Here is a 22798-nt window from a genome sequence, read left to right as displayed (position 1 = left end):
AGTAAAACATCAAATAAACTAATAATCTGACTGAGCAGAAGTGACCCCTCTTGTACGAGACGAAATAGTCCCATGTGCAGGCATTTCGAAAAAAGTGGCAAATGAGATCTTTGTGGAAAAAGCCAGCAGTATTTTTTAATACACACATTACATTACCTATGTTCTTATACAAGTAACAGTAAGAGTTTAAAATTTTATTTTATTGTGCATGGTACACCTTAATATGTTAGGCTGTATTCTTTAACTGTGGCAATAATCCATCACAATTCATTTACCTCTAGAGTTTGTTCTTCTGCCCTGTCAATAAAGTAACAGAAAACAAACTTAGGGCAAAACGACTTTGACTCTGCGAGGAACTAGCACACTGTTGCAACATTTCTGATTTCAGGTGGATTAGTCCCATGAGCGGAATAGCCCCACTGTACCTTGCCATTGTGCCATCAGAGTTCCCTGTCATTACCAGTCAGAACTTGATATCATACCCAATGTCACCCAACTGCATGATGCTAGAAGTAACACCACTGTGCATCTCCAAAAGATTGGAAGAATGACGGCCATAGTCAGGTTGCCATCATAGTCGTTTACAGTGTTCGCACGGGGTACTGTTATACCACATTTCATTGCTGAACATAATGGCACGGCATTCATCAACACTGCATGCTAGCTTTCATGCCAGCACTCAAACGAAGTCGTTTGTGTTGCGCTGTTAATGGCAGTAGGCATGCGACGTAAGTTTCCTATTCTGCTGCTGCTAGTTCATTGAACCCTCTGCTAAGCACTTTATTGTGAATAGTAGAGTAATCACGTAGATGTAGATGTGGTCTCCAACCAATGCAATGAAATAACACACAAGATTGAAAGAAGCCCGTCACTTGTTCTTGGATGGCAGGTGTCAATATGAAGGGGAATGGTGTGGATGGTCAACAATATGACGATCCTCCCTTCTGGTGGTCAGACGTGGTCGACCAGGACCTTGAGGATGGATATACCTGCCCTCATATTCTCATGCAGTCCAACATCAATGTCATATCCAAATGACCAACAGATGTGGGTACTAGAAGGGTCGAGCAACCTCCACGATGACACCCCCTCCAAACTCTTTCAGGTGCCAATAACGTCGTTTCACACAGGTAGGCGGCATCTCTATATCCTATACAGTTATCTCTCAACATTTGAAGCTGTTCATGTCCCTAATATACTGTACCAGGCCTGGTACACCACCAAACACAAACGACACTAATGCATTCTAGTGGACGTTTACCACCTGTCACAGAGAATTGCAAACCCAATAGTGTGTTACATTGACAACCGAACATGTGCTCTTAGTGCCACACGTTTCTTGTAACACGGTATAGCTAAGGCAAGTTGTTAACGTCTGTCAAGAGGAGAAACAGCCCTTGTATGAAACACTGAAAATCATTCTGCAGTACAGTAGTTCATAGGATACTAGTTCGTTTCCTTCCATGTAATGACATACAGCAGTCTGGCAATACTCCTTTCCCTATTGCTTACTTGATGATGAAACTGACTAAATGCTTATTTGTTTTCATAATTGTGTAATTTCTTTTTTTAAAAATAAGCTTGGCGTTTGAAAGAATAGCTAGTATGCGTAACTGAAAATGGCAGAAAGTGGCTGTGCGTATCTTAGAGGTCACCACTTCGAACTACAATGCGAGGAAAAAAATCATTTAGGGATATCGTAAGAAATAGAGCGAAGTATGAATGCACATAGCTCCTAGTTACTTGATTGTTTTCCAGTATCTCGGATTAAAACCTAAAGCATACCGTAGTATTGTATCTGCGCCTCGTTTAATGCAGTTAATTTTCCTTTAACGAAGGCTGTTATCATCTCTGCCTCCTGTAATACAGTTGTAATTAAATCAAAGGTGGCGCAGATTCTGATAGGCTTGTTTAATGGGATAATAAGCGTATGTACTATGCTTTCACGCTATAAGATTAAGAAACGCAGTTATGCACTACATTTTCAAAAAATAAAATACACCTTGTGTTTTGTCCCACTCCATCAGTCTGAAGAACACTTTAGAAATATTCACTCAGATCTTGGTAAGATTTCTTAGCGACGCAAGGATTGGCAACTTGCTTTAAAGACACATGCATGTAAAATTATGCACTTCACAAAATGAAAAACAAAACATAGTATCAATCTATGGCTACAATATCAATGACTCGCGATTATAGCCAGTCAACTCAAATAAATACAACTTTCTACCAGCGAGAAATATTTTTCTACTACAAATGGCAGCCTTGGCATACAACTTTTGTCATGTTCAGTTCCATGGGAATGATTTTGTCCCACCACCGTGATGTAATCCGGGAGAGAATGATGGTCAACATCGGTCATAATGTCATCTGTCTTTTTAATTGCACTGTAGATCTAGATTTCAAATGATAGTGCAGCTATCGTTGTGCTAAAAGTACAAATAATACAAGAATCAGTCTTAGAGACAGCACATTGACCAAACTCCATGTCACTGTTGTGCACAGTATTATAATTCCACAATTACGTACCGTTTTAAGTGTTCATGCAGACTTAACGTAATTATAATGGCACACGTTCCAATCTAAGTCTGTCATGTACAAGCATTAGTCAGACTGAGGGCCTTGTTTACAAATCCATACAGGTAACCTCAGTTTATGTCATACTTGATAGCGAACACCCGCTATTTATTGCCCATATGTAATAGAAAAGATTAAGTTAAACCGTTTTCATACCTAAAAATACAGGGAATTCAATTACTAATTATAACAAAATATAATTTCGTCTGGTGACAAACAAAATAAAAAATCATTATGACAAGCATTACATTTCATCATACTGGACAGCCAATGCCGTCTTTTTTTATTTCCCATACGTAAAAGAGGGTAATAATAACTTTCTTTTACACACACATATGTACAATGAATTCAAATAACAATTAAAATAAAATACAGTTTTGTCTGGAGGTATATCCATCAAAATTATTCTGGCAAGTGTTACTTTAAACTGAATCACTTATTATGAAAGTCATTGGAATATTAAATTTGGTTTTCATAATATATTAGATCAGAATTAACAAGTTGGTGTAAAATTCTACTTACCAATCTTCATTTAATTGTGTAGTCTAAATGTAATCATAATCCCGACTGTACATTTATGGAGACACTATATGATGAAATTTTGAGACAGATGTCGTAGGTGCATAGAGAATGTGGCACACAGTAAAATCTTTATAAGACGTTTATAAACATTTCACTACATTTGTCGAGGGACTATATGATAAAATATTTGAGCAGGTGTCGTAGCTGCACAGCGAATGTGGCATACAGTAAAATGTTTATAAACATTTTACTGTATGACATATTTCTGTGCAGCTACAACACCTGTTTCAAAATTTCATCACATAGTGTCTCCATAAATGTACAGGGACGATTATGGTTATTTTTAGGCTATGGAATCAAATTAAGATTAGTAAAAAATAATTTTACACCAACTTGTTAATTCTGATCCAATGTTTCATGAAAACGAAGTTTAATATTCCGTCATACTTCCTGATACGTTTTCAGTTTAAGGTAACACTTGTAATAATTTGGAATTGATGCGTCTCCAGACAAAATTGTATCTCATTATGACTGTTATATGAATTCACTGTATTTTTATGTATGTACAAAAAAATTCATGTCAACCCACTCTTTTACATATTGGCAATAAAAGTAGAGGGCGTTGGTTGCCCAGTAGGACGTGATGTAACACTTGGCATAATGATATTTTTAAATTTGTCTCTCCAGACCCAAAGCGGGTTTGCTATAGTTAGTATTTGTATTCTATGTATTTTTATGTTTAAATTTCTTCTAGCTTAACCTATTCCTTTACATATGGGCAATAAACAGTACGACACAAAACGAGGCTGGCTATATGTGTTAGTAAATAGCGACCTAAATTGCACTAATGCTTGTACGTTGCTGAGTTGGATTGGAATGTGCTTCGTTTAATTACATTCAGCCTACATGACTACATATAACGGTCTGTAATTGTGGCATTGTAACTGTGTACAAATGCGACATGGCATTTGATCTATGTGCTGATTCCTGTGTCTGATTCTTGTATTATTTTTTTGTATTTATAGCACTGATGATAGCTGCACTGCTGGTTGAAATCGAGATCTGCAATGCAATAAAAAGACTAGGCTCACGACCGATGCTGACCTTCTTTCTGTCCCCGATACAACTTTTACTTTACTCTCAAAACACGCAATGATCACTGTTTCTGGGCAGTAAAGGCCAACAGGTACATTACTGTCTCAGCAATGCTGCACCGATTCTGATGTGATGTCTATGTGTGTGTCGCTCATTTCTGTCAGCGTTGTTATTAAAATAGCATTGATTGTTTTTCCCGTTTTATACAATAACCCAATCTTTCACAGCAATGGAAATTTTACGAATCAGTGCTCTTCGTTTCAATTTTATCCTTTGTAAAATCAATTAATAACTTACTTAGAAGTACTGTATTTAATACTACAATGAAATCTTCCCTAGTCCATAACCACAGGAGAATAAGCCTTAGTAAGACATGTGCTCTGTTACGACAGAGAAGCCTGGACAACAAAAGCGAAAGGTGCGAAAACCTTAATAGCCTGTGCAATGAAACTCTTGAGACGAACATCTGGGATCACAAAAGCAATGAAGATTTGAATTGAAAATGGAACCCATTACACGTCGTGTACAGAACTACCAAACCAACTGGAGTAAACATCTACAACGAATAGGCTCAAACAGGATCGCAAAAGTCATTCCACATTACCACCATAAGACAGTTAGGTCCAGCAGTGAAAAGATGGCAGGAAAATTTCTCAACAAGACCGCAACTGGCTAGGAGGCCAACTCTTGGAAGGAAGAAGAAGTGTTGAAATTGAAACATTTACCAGCTTTTGATCGGACATTAAGATTTATAGTAGTGTACCTATGGTATCAATAATAATACCAGATTCACGTTCCTGGCCATAAATCAATTTTTGAGTCGAACAGAACACTGCCTGGTGTACTTTTGTTCGGTTAGTGCATTTCATTCGCAGTGGACTGCACCAAGGCATTTAATATCAATTTCACCAATCATTATCGTTGATGCACACTAACAAGTCATGAGTGACTGTGAAGGATACAGGAAGTGTTCCCTATCAGCTGGAGCAGCGAAATTTTACACAGTGGGAATACCGTAGCCTCTTGTCTTCCCAGTCGTTCTTAAAGATTCTTCCTTAGTCCTACTGTTCGTTTGACTGACCAACTTGGGTTCCTCGTACTGGCTGAGTGTGACAAGCGGGAAGACGGGAGAACCGCAAGTGCGCCGCATTTAAATGGCAATACAGTCATGTTGAAGACGTAACAAACTGTCGGTATATAGACAGAAACACACTACTTCGCATATTTTCGCATTTGGGTTGCCACATAACTATGACTTACTTAATTTCATAATCGAAAAACGCCTTTCACACACATATGTTGATCGAAATATTTTGTCACGTTTGTAACTTCATTATGAAGATGTGGAAATCCTTTCCGAGGAAAACAATGTAGGCCTCCTGGACGGTTTTGACGTAAAAGAGTTTTACTTCGAAACGGAATTAGCACTGCACATCAATCAGTCCCATCGGCACATGCACAGGGGAGCTTTCAGCTGACAGGGCAAACGGTTCCGAAGACAACTCGAAAACGAAGATTCGCACTGTCCTCAAAACATTTAGAAAACTATCGCTGTATTGCTTACGAGATCACAGCAAGTTCAACAAACGTCGCGATTTTTTAACGCTAGTATGCTTAGTGAAAGGGACGGTGTTTTTCTTGCACAATGTGATTTTCTTTTTCAAACCAACCACATCAGAGAAGAAAAAAGTTGTTTTTCGCCTTGTAACGTCTTACTGTGGACAACGTGCAGCCAAAGCCATTTAAAATACGATGTCTGTAACCTATTCCGGGAGTTTTGATTTTCGTTCCTGCTCTCCTTTTTCCTTCAAAACTCAACACCGAGTTTTGAATTAAAAAGTCGTTCGGGTATTCCCCTTGACTTAACTAATGTACTCTGCAGTAATATATAAAGTCTTCATATTCTTCATGCAGTTCCGTCGACAACTGTTGTAACTGACTGTGGAATAGCCGGCCGGTGTGGCCGAGCGGTTCTAGGCGCTTCAGTCTGGAACCGCGCGACCGCTACGGTCGCAGGTTCGAATCCTGCCTCGGGCATGGATGTGTGTGATGTCCTTAGGTTAGTTAGGTTTAAGTAGTTCTAAGTTCTAGCGAACTGATGACCTCAGAAGTTAAGTTCCATAGTGCTGAGAGCGATTTGATCCATGTGACTGTGGAATAACACGTGCGACTTCAGTAAATATACTATTCGTACCACCAGTTTCATCATGTGCTCCACGCCTGCAAATTTAGTACATAGTGCTTCTCAATGCATACAACAATAAACTTCAGTTGTTAGTTGTTCCAAATTTTTACTGTTCCATCGTCAACTAAATCTCTAAATTATATCTATCTGGTGTTGTAATGTCTTTCCACAGAAAATTTGTCGTACCTATCTATCACGCAATATTGAGAATTGTCATCCTTCTCTTCCGTCATTCCCATTCATTTTAAGGCTTGTGACGATAGATCGCTAGACTGCCTCTTTTTGGACCAACAGCGCCGAATAAATAGCGAAGGGTAAACAGACACAATGATTCTGCCGAATTGAAGAAAATCGTGCTGGCCAAAACATGCCACACCACAATTCTACGTAAATGCGCTGCATCGAGTACTTCCAAACAAAACCGAACAAAGCTGAGTTCGGCACGCTGTGGCTGACTCCGACGTAAGTCATGGCGGTGAAGAGATGCATACAACGTGATTCAGCCACTCCTGCCGCTGGGTTTTATGCAACCCACAACGCCTTCAAAAACCGTGTGTACGATTTTCATATTCTCTCGCTCGTTACATGCAATCTATTAGCCCTACAGAAAACCGAACAGGATCTTTTTGTAGGAAATTTAGTGTAGACAAATTTTGGACTCGGATACGTTTCCAGTGGAGGCCACAGAGTTATTTAAGAACAACATAGTTGAAGGTCATTGTTGTACAAAAAATGGTTCAAATGGCTCTGAGCACTATGGGACTTAACTTCTGAGGTCATCAGTCCCCTAGAACTTAGAACTACTTAAACCTAACTAACCTAAGGACATCACACAGCCGGCCGAAGTGGCCGTGCGGTTAAAGGCGCTGCAGTCTGGAACCGCAAGACCGCTACGGTCGCAGGTTCGAATCCTGCCTCGGGCATGGATGTTTGTGATGTCCTTAGGTTAGGTTTAACTAGTTCTAAGTTCTAGGGGACTAATGACCTCAGCAGTTGAGTCCCATAGTGCTCAGAGCCATTTGAACCATTTTTTTTTTTTGACATCACACACATCCATCTCCGAGGCAGGATTCGAACCTGCGACCGTAGCGGTCGCGCGGTTCCAGACTGTAGCGCCTAGAACCGCTCGGCCACACCGGCCGGCACTGTGGCACATTTTCCTTTAATAATTCGATAACCCTGACCTCTAGCAAAAGAGTATCCCAGTACGAAGTTTAAGTAAATAAAATTTCCTATGGAAAGTTCCTGTTCATTTTTTGTGGACAATTAATAGTTTGCACATAGTGAGCGAAAGAATATGAAAATCTTGTACATGGTATTTGAAAATGTTGCTGGTGGCAGGAAACCCAGCAGTAGGGGCAGCTGAATCACCCTATAATCATATGTGCAAATCGGTTTTATGGAATCAGTGCACTAGGATGGTTCTACATGGAAATGTGAGGCAATGGCACAAATGAGCTGTCGTGTTTGGATATGCCCATGACCACACTGTGAATGACGTTGGTTGATTTGTTGGTGCATCAGTGTAGACTGTACAGTGAGTCTGTGAGGAATGGTGTTCTGCCCACAGCCATGTAATAAAGTGAAAGGGAGGAGTATCACTCCTTGTCAGTGACAGTCGATTTCAAACACGACAGGTACTGCTGCTGCTGCTGCTATCACACTTTCCTAGTGTTCACTGGAAGGAAACTGCATTTACTGGTCATTGGGTGTCGGCTATCTCTTGAAAGGCTATAGCGCACAACAACTCTCCTTCAGTGGGTCAAACAACAAAGAGATTGAATATTTGCTTATAGCAGTAGTTGCACTCTCGAGTGCACCAACTTTCCAATGACTTGCATTGGATGGAGGGTGTATTAGAGACCGGAAATGGTTCTGTAATGTCTCGCGGGAGTTCCTCATAGCGTACCTTGGACCGAGTCATCCAGGTACCCACTAAATAACTGCCGCAGCACTCTTAGTTTCTGGCTTGGATCTGTTTCAGTTTCACATCTAGCTTTAAGCCACCGATGTAAACCCGAGGTCGGACGCTGTAGAGATTATTTGTAGCATTACTTCAAACAAATACAGCACAAAATACAAATAAATCACGTACTAAGTAAGAACTGTATAGCATTAACTGCTTACAGCCGTCAAAAATTTGAAGTAAGGCCTCTTGGGCCTTCAGCGATACATGTGCAACTTTATATCACAACCGGTTTCACTTATTACAAGCATCGTCATCGGTGGAAAAGCTGTACAGGGAAAAATCCAATCGATGTCAGCATCAAATAGGGCGTCATCATATGTTCTGTGTCAATAAGTCTCATGATGAAGTGTATACAAACAGTAAACTGAATTAAGTGCGCTTCATACAGGTAGTGTCATATAGATTTACGTTTATGTAAGCCGATTAAGGCGAATGACCACGTGATATCCTTGAAAGAGACACGTCTGATTTTTTCGCCACCTTCGTCCATTCCGAGCTTGTGATAATGACTTCCTTCTCGATGAGAACCTAGACACTCTTTCTTCGCTTTCACCGTATTTTTGCTTTATGCTGTTTTGTCAGATAGTGACATTATTTTCTAACCACGGCTCGTAAAAGTTCTGTATAGTATGGAGGATGTGGAATCACCTTCGGACCAAGACGGTGAACAAAGTTTCGTCATAATGTAGGAGTGAGGACGAGTGTTGTGTTACATCAGCACTTGCTACTGCGCTTCCCGGCCGTTTTTTCTATCTGTCACAAGTCGTACAACGTGTTGAAAAGTGAATGTCAGCATTTTCATTTAACTTCCTAGGAAACAGTTCACAGCATACTATGACGTTTCTATCCATCAGACGCCTAACTTCAACTCCAGTGTATATGGGCAGAAAGTTTTGTAAGTAGTGGTTCACGTCTTTCCGGGTTCAGTCACGCTTTCTCTTTTTTTATGTTTACACAATGGCAAAATTGATCGTTACGAGAAAACAGCTTTGGAATGTGTTGATTGATGCTCTGCTCGGTGCATTTAATAACGGGCAAGAGCAGGTATACGAATGGTCACCCGTTGATTGTTGTCGTGTTCTCTCACAAGTGTGGTCTGCTCACACGACAACGGTTTTCAAATTTTCCACGCGAAAAGTAGATAACGCTAGTTGACTGTTGGAAGCTAAACGCTTATGTCAATTTTCTCGTGGAGTAAGGTGAACCATCATCGATTAAGAGAGCCCTAATTACCCCGAATCGTGTTCCTGGACGTGGAGGATCACTCACGCGGATGAGATCCTTTGAAGCGATGGAATCGTGTAATAGCAATCTCCTCGCAGATTTTGATTTCACATGGCTTTTCCCCTCTGGTTTGAGAATATTAAATAACAAGCATATAATAATATTAAGTAATGATAATAGTATGTGATCAGTTTATACAATCTCTGCGCTCTTGTCAATGGCTTTTTGCATAAGGTCCGTTCATTGCAAGTTTGACCGTGAGTGATTTTTCTGAAAATATTTCTTTATCGGACTTCGTAGATTGAATAATTCCAAAGCTTTGGTTCGTACTGGACATTTGATATAATTTGTAACACGGAACCTTCAGCCTTGCCAAGATGCTGTTTAATTGCAACAATAGCTTGCAACACAAATGAAACACTATATTAAATAATATCACTGTACAGTATTCACAAAATATTAAACTAAATTTAATAACATAGACACTTACATTAATTCTGTTGCTGTGTGCATCTATGAGTATGCTTAGTGAGATTGCCTCTCATAGAATAATGGCGGTGTGCCAAAAAATTATCTGCAGCGATGGCAGATATGCGTCCGATCAGAACGGCTTCCAGAACAAGAAGATGCCGTCTTCTCGGCAAGACAACTGAACTCTGTAATTACTCCAATGTTTCAGCGGTTGCACGCCACAATCGATACAACGGCTTATACTAATTAATATCTTACGTAATACCTTATTTCTACGTTTTTGCAATATATCTACGCCCATCCGCCAAATGCGCCTTTAAATCGCTCCCTGAATTGTGAGGCGAAAGGACGCACGTACAGGCGACCAACTCACATTAAAGCACATTCAGTACAATTTTTACATACATTTTCAAATACAATTCATGGTATACAATATTTTAATGACGCGCGTGCGGCCAGAAGATTTCAATGTTGGCCTTGCGGCTGCCGCGCATGCGCAGTCGCGTGTATTTCAGTGTGAAAGTAGTCGTTAGTGGAACTCGCGACACGGTTATCACAGTTTATATACAGTTCGTATGTGCGTGTGCACAAGACGTCTCTGTGACAGGATATTCCATTAAGTTTTTTTAAAAAATATGCACTAACATCTAAAACTGGTACAATAATCTTAAAACTACCAAATATGCTAAAGCAAAATACATTTCATTATTGGCCATTGTCTCTCATGGAAAGTATTGCATTTAAAATGTCTTTTTGTTTCATATCAGCTGTCCTAGTACGACGTGTCGCCCCTAGCACTTCATATTCATAACGCATACAATAATAACGCAAAGGTTTGCATAACGTAAATGTTACTCATGTCCATTATAATGGATAGTGGATGGTCATGTTGATCTATGGCTAAAGTTCTTATCTTGTTCCAGTGCGGATCGGATTTCTGTAAAGCTGCCATATTTCTACACAAATCAATGTAATATTGGTAATATTGTTTATCCTGCATTAGGGGTATTCTGCAGTCGTTCACATCATCAGGATCAGTGTTACAATCATCCATACCTTGTGGAAGACGGGACAAAGCATCAGCAATGATGTCTTTACCTTTAATTATACAATCTCAAATGAGTAATTCTGCAGCGAATGATAAAGGCCAGCGTGATACTCTAGGATGAACTAACTTACATGTTAACAAAACTGTCAGAGCTTGGTGATCTGTACAAATTTTCGTGTGTTACCCATACAAATAATGGTTAAACCTTTTGAAAGCCCAGACAATAGAAAGAGTTTTAGTTCAGTGGTCGATTAAGTGCGTTCACATTCACTTAAACTACGGCTTGCAAATCCAATGATTTTTACGTGTTCCTCTTCTCCGTTTTTAACTACTTGAAATAGGGTCATTCCAGTCCTTTTAAGGCACTGTATGTTGTTAAATGGCATGGGGAATCAGTATTTCCAAAACTGCATACATTAACTTGATCTTGTTCTTCTATTTTAGCAACAACTTGATATGCTTCAGACACTAAAACCAAATTGTGGAGTCCTAAATAAAGAAAAGAAATAAAATTAATAAGCATTCAGCTTCCCAAAAATTATGTAGCAGTCTCTGGTACAGTTCAATGGTTAAATTTAGCAATGAACCTGTCAAAAACAGAACAGCAAAACAATGAAGACATAATCAACAAAATTCCAAATTTTAGGCGACATATTTTCACCTTACGAAAAGAGACACCAAAATGAAAATAGGATTTTCTAATAGAATGAAATGTGCTCTGTTGAATGGTGTTAATGAATGTAATGTGGTAGGTGTTCATTTTGAGATACATGGCTTTGAACACGGGTATATTTTGATGCATTCATGTTTTTTAGCAGTTTTACAGGACAAGCCAGGCCAAAATTTGTGATATACTAAACACACAGACAGACAGTAGTGTGTCAAAAGACAAGGTCCATAGCGCACTTTATCCACTAACTTATGCCTCGTTAAACTATGGGGCAAATTTCTCGCGACATGATTTGTTGCCCACTTTGAACTGAGATTATGGCAAATGCATTGCTTTCTGAACTCTACTTCCAACATTTGTGTGTAGGGCACACAAAGGTGAACCGCTATACACAGAAGCAAGAGTCTAGCTCTTTTACATTAGGAACAGTGGATTGCCAAACTTGACGATTTCTTCACGACTTTTCGGTATCTGTAAAAGTGGTCTTCACGAAAATGGCTCTAGCACCTCAGCCAAGTTACAGATAAGCCTAAAATTTCGCATAAGTTCATGTAGGGCCCTCAGGCACATCCTGCACAAATTTCATCAAAATTAAAGATGGTCGAGTTGGGATCATCTTCTAAACTGGGACACTTGACACGGAGTGACCCAATAGGCAACAGCCCAAGCCACTGCATGACTCGTCACTCGTCATACAAAAATCTAAACTAATGTGTGAATGGTCTAAAATGTTTGCATTCACCAATGAGTGCTTAATGTTATCAAAATCTTGCTGGCACTGCTCAGACCAAATCCATACCTGATTCTTCTTAAATAAATCTACGAGAAGCTTACTGTTCAACAGTTTTTGTGGCAGGAAACATCGAAAGAAAGAACATGTCCTAGAAATGACTACAGTTGTTTTTTATTGCGAGGCCTAGGAAAAATACTAATAGCGTCCAACTTACCTGAATCAGGGTGTATACCTTGAGCATTAATTATGTGTCCAAGATACCTAATCTCACTACAAGCAAATTTTGACTTCTTTAGATTAGCTGTTGCACCAGCTTGTGAAAATTTGTCGAGAATCTTTTCGAGGATGTCAAGATGTTAATTCCAAGTCTTAGTGGCTATCAAAAGATCATCGACATAATGTGTAACAATCTCAACTAATTTGTCACCAAGCACAGTATCCAAAGCAGTAATAAATACGCCTGAACTGCTGCTCAATCCGAAAGGAAGAACACAGAATTGATATGTTCGCCCCCTGAATATGAAAGCAGTATATTTTGTGGAATCAGGAGTGATTGCGACTTGCCAAAACGAATTTGTCAAGTCCATTGTGGAAAAGTACTTATCATCTATAAATTTCTGTAATTTCTTTAAAATATGACCCATCTATTTCGAGACGTCTCCTCTGTCTTTGCGTTGTCTGTTAAATTCGAAAAGAAAAATATGTCGCAAGTGTTCGTTATCTATTCTTCTGCAGACCAATAGCACAAACTTTATTAGGCCATATGTCCATCTTGATTTAGATTTTTTACGGTTTCCTCAAATGCGGCATCTACCGTCCTCACGTGTCGTGTAATCAGTGAAGAGCAGTAATACAGGGCTATTACAAATGATTGAAGCGATTTCATAAATTCACTGTAGCTCCATTCATTGACATATAGTCACGACACACTACAGATACGTAGAAAAACTCATAAAGTTTTGTTCGGCTGAAGCCACACTTCAGGTTTCTGCCGCCAGAGCGCTCAAGAGCGCAGTGAGACAAAATGGCGACAGGAGCCGAGAAAGCGTATGTCGTGCTTGAAATGCACTCACATCAGTCAGTCATAACAGTGCAACGACACTTCAGGACGAAGTTGAACAAAGATCCACCAACTGCTAACTCCATTCGGCGATGGTATGCGCAGTTTAAAGCTTCTGGATGCGTCTGTAAGGGGAAATCAACGGGTCGGCCTGCGGTGAGCGAAGAAACGGTTGAACGCGTGCGGGCAAATTTCACGCGTAGCCCGCGGAAGTCGACGAATAAAGCAAGCAGGGAGCTATTTGCATCTTTCAACAGGATGGTGCTCCACCGCACTTCCATCATGATGTTCGGCATTTCTTAAACAGGAGATTGGAAAACCGATGGATCGGTCGTGGTGGAGATCATGATCAGCAATTCATGTCATGGCTTCCACGCTCTCCCGACTTAACCCCATGCGATTTCTTTCTGTGGGGTTATGTGAAAGATTCAGTGTTTAAACCTCCTCTACCTAGAAACGTGCCAGAACTGCGAGCTCGCATCAACGATGCTTTCGAACTCATTGACGGGGACATGCTGCGCCGAGTGTGGGAGGAACTTGATTACCGGCTTGATGTCTGCCGAATCACTAAAGGGGCACGTATCGAACATTTGCGAATGCCTAAAAAAACCTTTTGAGTTTTTGTATGTGTGTGCAAAGCATTGTGAAAATATCTCAAATAATAAAGTTATTGTAGATCTGTGAAATCGCTTCAATCATTTGTAATAACCCTGTACTAATGGATGATAGGCTACTTCAGGAACAGTATCTTGAGCCTTCAGCTGTACAACTTAACTTCTTCACCGGGTTGACTCACTAAATTCTTGACATTGTTCCTGGAGCCATTACACTTTAGTCTACGTGCACTTTATATTGATTTCATTAACGAATTATATTCCTATGTTCTTTTCTTTTCCAGACCATTGTTATGTTTTCATCTTTCGTCGAATAATTATGTTAGCCACGATTTCTTTACATTTACTTTCTGATACCTATATTTGCCTGTCCAACTATTGTGATTACACTTTTTAGAGATGTTCATTTCTCCTCAACAGAACTGCTGACTGTCGTAATCAGTATAGCAGTATCTACCGTCTCAACGAACTTCGAATCAATATCAATGTTCCTCAGTATTTCAGCATCCCATTTTCTTGTAGGTTCATCCTTTCTGTCGATCCTCTTCGCCTTCAGCCTAGTTCTCACCATTCTTAAATAGCGATTTCAGTTTATATTTCTTCCTGCATATACTTAAAATACAATATCTAGCTTCGGAATCTCTGTCACACCACGATGTAATCCAGGTGTTATCTTCATGTGACTCCTGACCCTTTCACCTGAGTCTTGTCCAGTTCGAGTTTGTGGCCTGTCGTTAATCCCACCATTGTCCCCCATTGGGTGAACGTTGACTATATTTTCTTTTCTGATACTGATCGCTCTCTTTCATTCTAAAAAGAGAGAGAAAGAAATGTTTACCGATTAAAAGCTTTTGTAATTACCTTGAGACACTATGTGTTTCGTAAATGGCACGTAAGGCAGAACCTCAACAGTTTGACACAACCTGCAGATCGGAGAGTAAGAATTATCATTATCATGTACACTACTGACCATTAAAATTGCTACACCAAGAAGAAATGCAGATGATAAATGGGTATTCATTGGACAAATATATTATACTAGAACTGACATGTGATTACATTTTCACGCAATTTGGGTGCATACATCCTGAGAAATCAACACCCAGAACAACCACCTCTGGCCGTAATAACGGCCTTGATACGCATGGGCATTGAGCCAAACAGAGCTTGGATTGCGTGTACAGGTACAGCTGCCCATGCAGCTTCAACACGATGCCACAGTTCATCAAGAGTAGTGAATGGTGTATTGAGACAAGCCAGTTGCTCGGCCAGCATTGACCAGGCGTTTCCAACTGGTGAGAGATCTGGAGAGTGTGCTGGCCAGGGCAGCAGTCGAACATTTTCTGTATCCAAAAAGGCCCGTACAGGACCTGCAACATGCGGTCCTGCATTATCCTGCTGAAATGTAGGGTTTCGCAGGGATAGAACGAAGGGTAGAGCCACGGGTCGTAACACATCTGAAATGTAACGTCCACTGTTCAAAGTGCCGTCAATGCGAACAAGAGGTGACCGAGACGTGTAACTAATCGCACCCCATACCACAGTCTAACATAACAGTCACGACACTTCGCCTAGATTTTTTGCCTTCAGTGCCAGCAGCGCCCCAAGCGGCCGGTAGGTTGAACTGAGAGTTCGGCGCGATCGTGGAATCGAATAGTTACTGTTTATTTTGATTTACACAATGGTTTTTGTGGTGTAACCGCCAGACACCACACTTGCTAGGTGGTAGTTTTAAATCGGCCGCGGTCCGTTAGTACATGTCGGACCCGCGTGTCGCCACTGTGTGATCGCAGACCGAGCGCCACCACAAGGCAGGTCTCGAGATACGGACTAGCACTCGCCCCAGTTGTACGGACGACGTAGCTAGCGACTATACTGACGAAGCCTCGCTCCTTTGCCGAGCCGATAGTTAGAATAGCCTTCAGCTAAGTCAATGGCTACGACCTAGCAAGGCGCCATTAGTAACATTGCATGTATCTAGAGTCTCACTTGTATCGCCACAATCTCCAGATGTACCAAAAGGATGGATTAAAGTTAAGTATTCCAGAAGCTACGTACTTTTCTTTATAGTATTCATTACGTATCCTGTTTCAGACCTCACGCCCATCTGCGTGAGCGTAGCGCGTGGCTTTCGGCTTCCTCTCATTGTGTCTAGGCTGTCTTGTCTAGACACAACAGTTTTTACCATCGGGAGCGTTTGTAGCGCAATAAATTGCAGCAGCAATAGGAAGAAGACACCACAGCTGTCTTTTTCAGGTTTCCTAAGAATCCTGAGAGGTATTTACCATCATGTTACTAAAGTGTATCGTCAGGATTCACTTGCAAACTGTATCTGTATAAATGATGAATGTTTCGTTTTAGGAGCAAAAAATGGCTAGTTAATAGCAGACGAGAAGACCTTATGAAGAAAGACCCGGTTTACCTGTATAATAATATTAGGTTTTGTTCGCTGCATTTCGAACAAAACCAGTTCATGAACGCAGACAATAACAAACTCGTGTGGAATGCAGTACTCACACTGTTTGACATTCCAAATAAGCCACCTCAACTGACGATGAAGAGGAAACTGCCACAAAGGTTCGACAGTCAATCTAAAGCTGCAAAACAGTCCTATGACACAGAAGCAGCCAGTTCAACTCTCCATGTATTAGTGCCAGATTCGTGAGAATCATCAACACAGACCTGCTTTGACGATGAAGTGGTTAGATTAAGTGCAGCTGTTCGTGTCTTACAAAAGCGTGTGTAGTGTCAGAATGTGCAGATCGCTAGACTTCGAGCGAAACTATCATGGGACAAGGAAAGTGCCTACAGACAGAGTGTTTGAAAATTATTCAAATATTTGGTTTTGCGTGAAATGTAATATAATCAGCTAATTATAATATTTTCAGCATATTTCTCCCACTATTTGTTAGTTGCTTGTCCCACTTAGAATAATATAAAGATGAAGGTCGTACTTGTGGCAACAGGCGACAATGACAAACACAGTAGGCATACAGAACGATAAACGAGCTGTCCATCGCTTTTGCATGTAGAGGTACATGTCTGTGCTTCTTACATTTGATTCTGTGTGTTTATATTCTTTTGATATCGACGTGGTAAGCTGCAATTCTGTCCAATGTCACAAGTGTTTCTTCACGAATGTGTTGTAACTTGCCACTATATTCATGGTTTTTGTCCATACTTGCGCTTATTTTAGAATCATTTTTAGAAACATATATGCCTTCTGATACTACACAAACTCTTGGAGGCAAGAAACTAACTCGAATAATTCGGAAATAACGTAGGAAATGGATGCAAACAAACATTATGCTTACGACGCATCTGACGTTCACCTTACCTGCCGCTTGGAGCGCTAGTGTCGCTCCACCTGTCAAACGGCAACAACTTTTAGAGCAGTGAGTGTCGCGACGTTATATTGGACTGTGCCCCATACCATCACGCCGGGTGATACGCCAGTATGGCGATAACGAATACACGTTTCCAATGTGCGTTCACCGCGATGTCGCCGAACACGGATGTGACCATCATGATGCTGTAAACAGAACCTGGATTCATCCGAAAGAATGACGTTTTGCCATTCGTGCACCCAGGTTCGTCGTTGAGTACACCATCGCAAGCGCTCCTGTCTGTGATGTAGCGTCAAGCGTAACCGCAGCCGTGGTCTTAGAGCTGATAGTTCCTGCTGCTGCAAACGTCGTCGAACTGTTCGTGCAGATGGTTGTTGTCTTACAAACGTCCCCATCTGTTGACTCAGGGATCGAGACGTGGCTGCACGACCCGTTACAGCCATGCGGATAAGATGCCTGTCATCTCGACTGCTAGCGATGTGAGCCCGTTGGGATCCAGCACGGCGTTCCGTATTACCCTCCTGAATCCACCGATTCCATGTTCTGCTAGCAGTCATTGGATCTCGACCAACGCGAGCAGCAATGTCGCGATACGATAAACCGCAATCGTGATAGGCTACAATCCGACCTTTATCAAAGTCGGAAACGTGATGGTACGCATTTCTCCTCCTTACACGAGGCATCACAACAACGCTTCACCAGGCAACGCCGTTCGACTGCTGTTTATGAGAAATCGGTTGGAAACTTTCCTCATGTCAGCACGTTGTAGGTGTCGCCACCGGCGCCAACCTTGTGTGAATGCTCTGGAGAAGCTAATCATTTGCATATCACAGCATCTTCTTCCTGTCGGTTAAATTTCGCGTCTGTAGCACGTCATCTTCGTGGTGTAGCAATTTCAATGGCCAGTAGTGTATTATAAGTAGTTGTTAACTTCATAACATTGGCTGAATTTTCCGTCGGTACTTTCCATTCGATTGTGAATCGCCTCATATCTGTTCCATTATCTGAATTAGCCTTTCAAAGAGAACTACAGACCATTAAACATACCCGCTCAGCGGCGGATGTGTAAGAGCACATAAACACCTTAACTCTTGGCACCTTATGGATTTATTGCTTATTTTTCTTTGAATGCTGTTCAGTGTAATGTAGATGCGATAATCTGAAATTCACGGCACTAAATGTACTGTACTATACTACATTGCTACTTCTCTAGACTCTGTGAAACTTGGCATCAGGGTCGCGAGCACACCTCGGGTTGTGCACGTTTTAAGGGGCTTTTGCGCATGTGCATATGGCGTGATGTAATAGTCTTGTGGGCCAAATACATACGGAACTAATCAGCAACGTACACTGTTACGGGCGTGCCCTCACCTACACGTAACTTACGTCAGTACCACCAGATTGTAGTACGCACACTGCAGCAGATTTTTTTTCCCGCTAGAAGGTAGTGCACTCCTCAGATTGCCGTATCACTCACTGTATAGTAAAATCAATATATAAGATCCCGACTGCTGAAAGTTTTTCCCAAGTAAAACATACGTCGCTACTTCTGAGCTCTGAATATGAGAAAATTTAGTCCAGATTTGTATTTCCATTGCGAATAAGGGAAGAATTTGCGGCATCATAGCAACTTCTACTTTCGTTTCATTTGACTTTATACTCAGCACATGTTATAATTATATTGATAGAAAAAACCTATTTTGTGGGTAATCTGAATGAGCTATGGTATATTAACTTTTGGATTTTATCGTACTGTAATCCGTCTTAGGCGCTGAGAACCATAAAGCACATCATCGTCGATTGTGAGACTTAGCACGTATTCATCAGTTGATCTTATGGTTGGTCAGGTTTATCTGTGTCATAAAAAAAATTGTTCAAATGGCTCTGAGCACTATGGGACTTAACATCTGTGGTAATCAATCCCCTACAACTTAGAGCTACTTAAACCTAGCTAACCTAAGGACATCACACACATCCATGCCCGAGGCAGGATTCGAACCTGCGACCGTAGCAGTCGCGCGGATCCGGACTGAGCGCCTAGAACCGCGAGACCACCGCGGCAGGCTATCTATATTATATCTATATATATGAACATTCACTAAAAGCTGTCTGACTGGTTTTTCTGATAGTCACTAAAAAGTTGGATCGACGACGGTGTGCTTTCGGCCCTTATGGTTCTGAGCGCCTCATTTGTATGCTGGTCAAGTGACCATGTTGGAAGGTATTACTACTTGAATTTAATCATTTCGGCAAACGGTAGTTAGTGTTTGGAGCTGATTGTTTACTGTGAAGGAATCGACATTTGTATGTAGTGTCAGCATGAACTCTGTTGTATCTGTTTTGAGTGGTAACAGAAAAGAAAATTACCAGGAAAAGTTAGCCGCAAAGGAGCTATAGCCTACCAGGCCAGGTCCCCTGACTGAGAGAGTGCCGAAATTAAATAACCATTACTACAAGCGAACATTTAACAAACCTGTATACAATAAGCGTCAAGTTGTTACTTGGTTACAAGGTAAGAATTCTTATTTTCAATCTGGAAGTTAATTCTTTGCATAATACATATGTTTGTGAACTTGAACAAAAATGCAAAACGGTGGGTAGTGGAAGATTAAACATTATTTCGTTCTTGACCTACACTGCACTTATTTATGTACAAGACAGCAGTTCCACAAGAATAATTCTTTCTTTGTTCAAACAAGTTATGGATATCATTATTGTTGCTGTTATTATTTTCATAACGAAAAGATAAAATGCGTTGAGTTACACCAACTCTGTATGGTGCCAACAGAAATTAATTAGTGGTTACAAAAACTGGTGCATCATCTCACATCTTGGCAAAATTTCAGACAGACAGCTAAAAATGTTAAACTAGCAACTATACACCTGCATTTTATAATACCAACTGCACACCAGACTTTTATTCGATACTAAAGACAAATTGCAACCCTCTGCTCAGAGTAGTGTGTATAAAATCGCTTATAATAACTGTCGAAAATTGTATACTGGTCAGTCTGGCAGATCTGTGGCAATTACGTTATCTGAACAGGAGAGAAGCTGAAGACTAACATAGAAAGATTCAGCCTTTGCAGATAATTTTTAACATGAAATCATTCTTATGATGTAGAACTTGAATTTTTACATTCTGGTGACCCTACTGGAAATAGAGAAAATCCACGGAAATCAACAAATATGTCATACAGAATGCCTCTTAATATTACATGAACAAACTCCGTTACGTTTTTCCTCTGTGTTAAATTATGTTTCGGTTACAAATACTAGATTCAAATTGTAAATTCAACTGTGTTTCATCAGTTGTTAAAAGTGTATCCACAGAAAGGACTTTGTATAATTTTTTAATAAATTTATCTATTTCTCCATGACAAAAAAGAAATGTAATGCTTTCATATGTAAATATTCTATATGCCATCATTTTTGTATGTAACTTCATTTCCATTTTTTCTGAGTGTCCTGTTTCCCTCCAAACGACTTCTAGATTGCCATGGGACATTACATCAGTAAAAAACATCGTTTTCCAGGCAAGCTTTTTACTAATATTCTTAAAAACAGGGAGTGTTTTAAATGTTACAAAAGGTATTATTAGTTAGTTAACTGGACGTGGTGGCGCAATTCTTAACGCTCGTCTCGCGTGCTGGTAGAGAAGAACTAAATATCCCTCGGTGCATAGATTTTGTGGTGTGACCTTTTTTTGTCTTACAGTGTGTTTCCCTAAGCTTGGACCCAGTAGAAAAAAAATGACACGTTGTAAAAGTTTGAGACAACTGATGAGCACATTTGGTTCAAGTAAGTAACTCGGATGTGCAGTACGGGTCACAGATTCGATCCAGTCCCACATCCAGTCTGACAACAGTTAAAGTTCATTTCTTTTGTGTGCTCTGCAGTTAATCGACGCGACGAGGCAACTGTAAAATTTTATTTCATGTTTCGTTAACATTTTACTAATTATCACCTTCATCTTGCAGCAGACCAGCAGTCTTCAAGAACAACATAGCGCCGGATCCAGAGACACCCTTCATGGCAGCGGCGAGTCAGCTTAGACGAACGAATACATCTTTCTTTATATCAAGTAACAACGGAATCTTTATTCTAATAACAGATAATGTGAGACGAATTGCACAGACAATGATAGTATTATCTTCAGAACTAAGGAACAATCTTAATACGAATATGAGTTGCATTAGTACATATGATTTTCCATCTCAGTGAGAACACAATCAGATGACATAATCGGATTTGTGTTTAGCTCAGAGGTTATACATGGAGTAATATCTTCTTCCTTCCTTACTGTCAAACCTTGACGGTGCGAGAATTACTTATTTAAAACGTTTTGAGAAAGCTACAGATGGAATTAAAGACTATAGAAATTTACTCATGTAAAATAAAATTAAAGTTATATCTTGCAGTGAAATTTAACAGAAGACTTTCGTTTGGTTGACGTCTAGTTTAAGTTGAGACTACATACAGAGATGACATTAACTTTCATTGAATTCAAGGACTAATCAGCGTTACAATTAATCTAATTCCAGTTAGGACTCAGATCGTCATATGCTACTACTCCACACAATACCTGACACTTCGTTATTACGATGATCTGAACTTTTAGTACACTGGCCTTCCGACACAAATCCGCAAATCTATCTTGTTCACTTATTTTCTGTATAATCATTCCAGAAACCGTATTTTGAGAATCTCTCCCACACATCTAGCTCCTTCCACACCTTACCATTAACTGGCAGCAATTAGAACAGCAGCAGCAGTTATAATATTTTGTGAATTTTATGTGTTATATCTTTATTGTATTCTATGCTCTGTAAGCGTGAGTGTGAGTATATGTGTGTGTCGCATTGATCACATAATTAAGACGTAAAAAGATCGCTGGCTGCCACATATTTGAATAAATACATCCGCTCGGGTTGGAAGTTTTCCTTGTTAATCAGAAATTAACAAAAGAAGTACATTCAGTCAGGTAAGCGTTGTGATGGTCACATCGTATATCGAATCATTAAAGTATCTACGCTGGCATAGTACACTCCTGCAATCAGAGTTTAAATACACAGCATGAGTAGAGGATATTCAGGTCACACTTGTTAATTGCCGTCGGAGCTGCTGTAGGCGTTCTGCGGGATGTGAACAAGTGCGCCGGAAAAACTGTTGATAACATGGCGGTTTTTTTCGACGTTTTGACGATACTAATCATTTTTCTAAAATTTTGCTATGGTTTCTGTGTTATTAAGTATGATTTAAAATTAAAGTAACCAATGAATA

The 22798-nt window shown here is 40.2% G+C and overlaps 1 protein-coding gene across 1 annotated transcript in view; it reads right to left on the bottom strand.

Annotated features, from left to right (window-relative positions):
* Positions 1-22798, bottom strand: part of LOC124605177 — a 37726-nt gene that overhangs the window by 172 nt on the left and 14756 nt on the right. The gene's annotated exons all lie outside the window — the stretch shown is intronic.

This window comes from Schistocerca americana, chromosome 3 (assembly GCF_021461395.2).
Source record: "Schistocerca americana isolate TAMUIC-IGC-003095 chromosome 3, iqSchAmer2.1, whole genome shotgun sequence".
Classification (NCBI taxonomy): Eukaryota; Metazoa; Arthropoda; class Insecta; order Orthoptera; family Acrididae; genus Schistocerca; species Schistocerca americana.
This window is presented reverse-complemented; position numbering and strand designations above follow the sequence as displayed.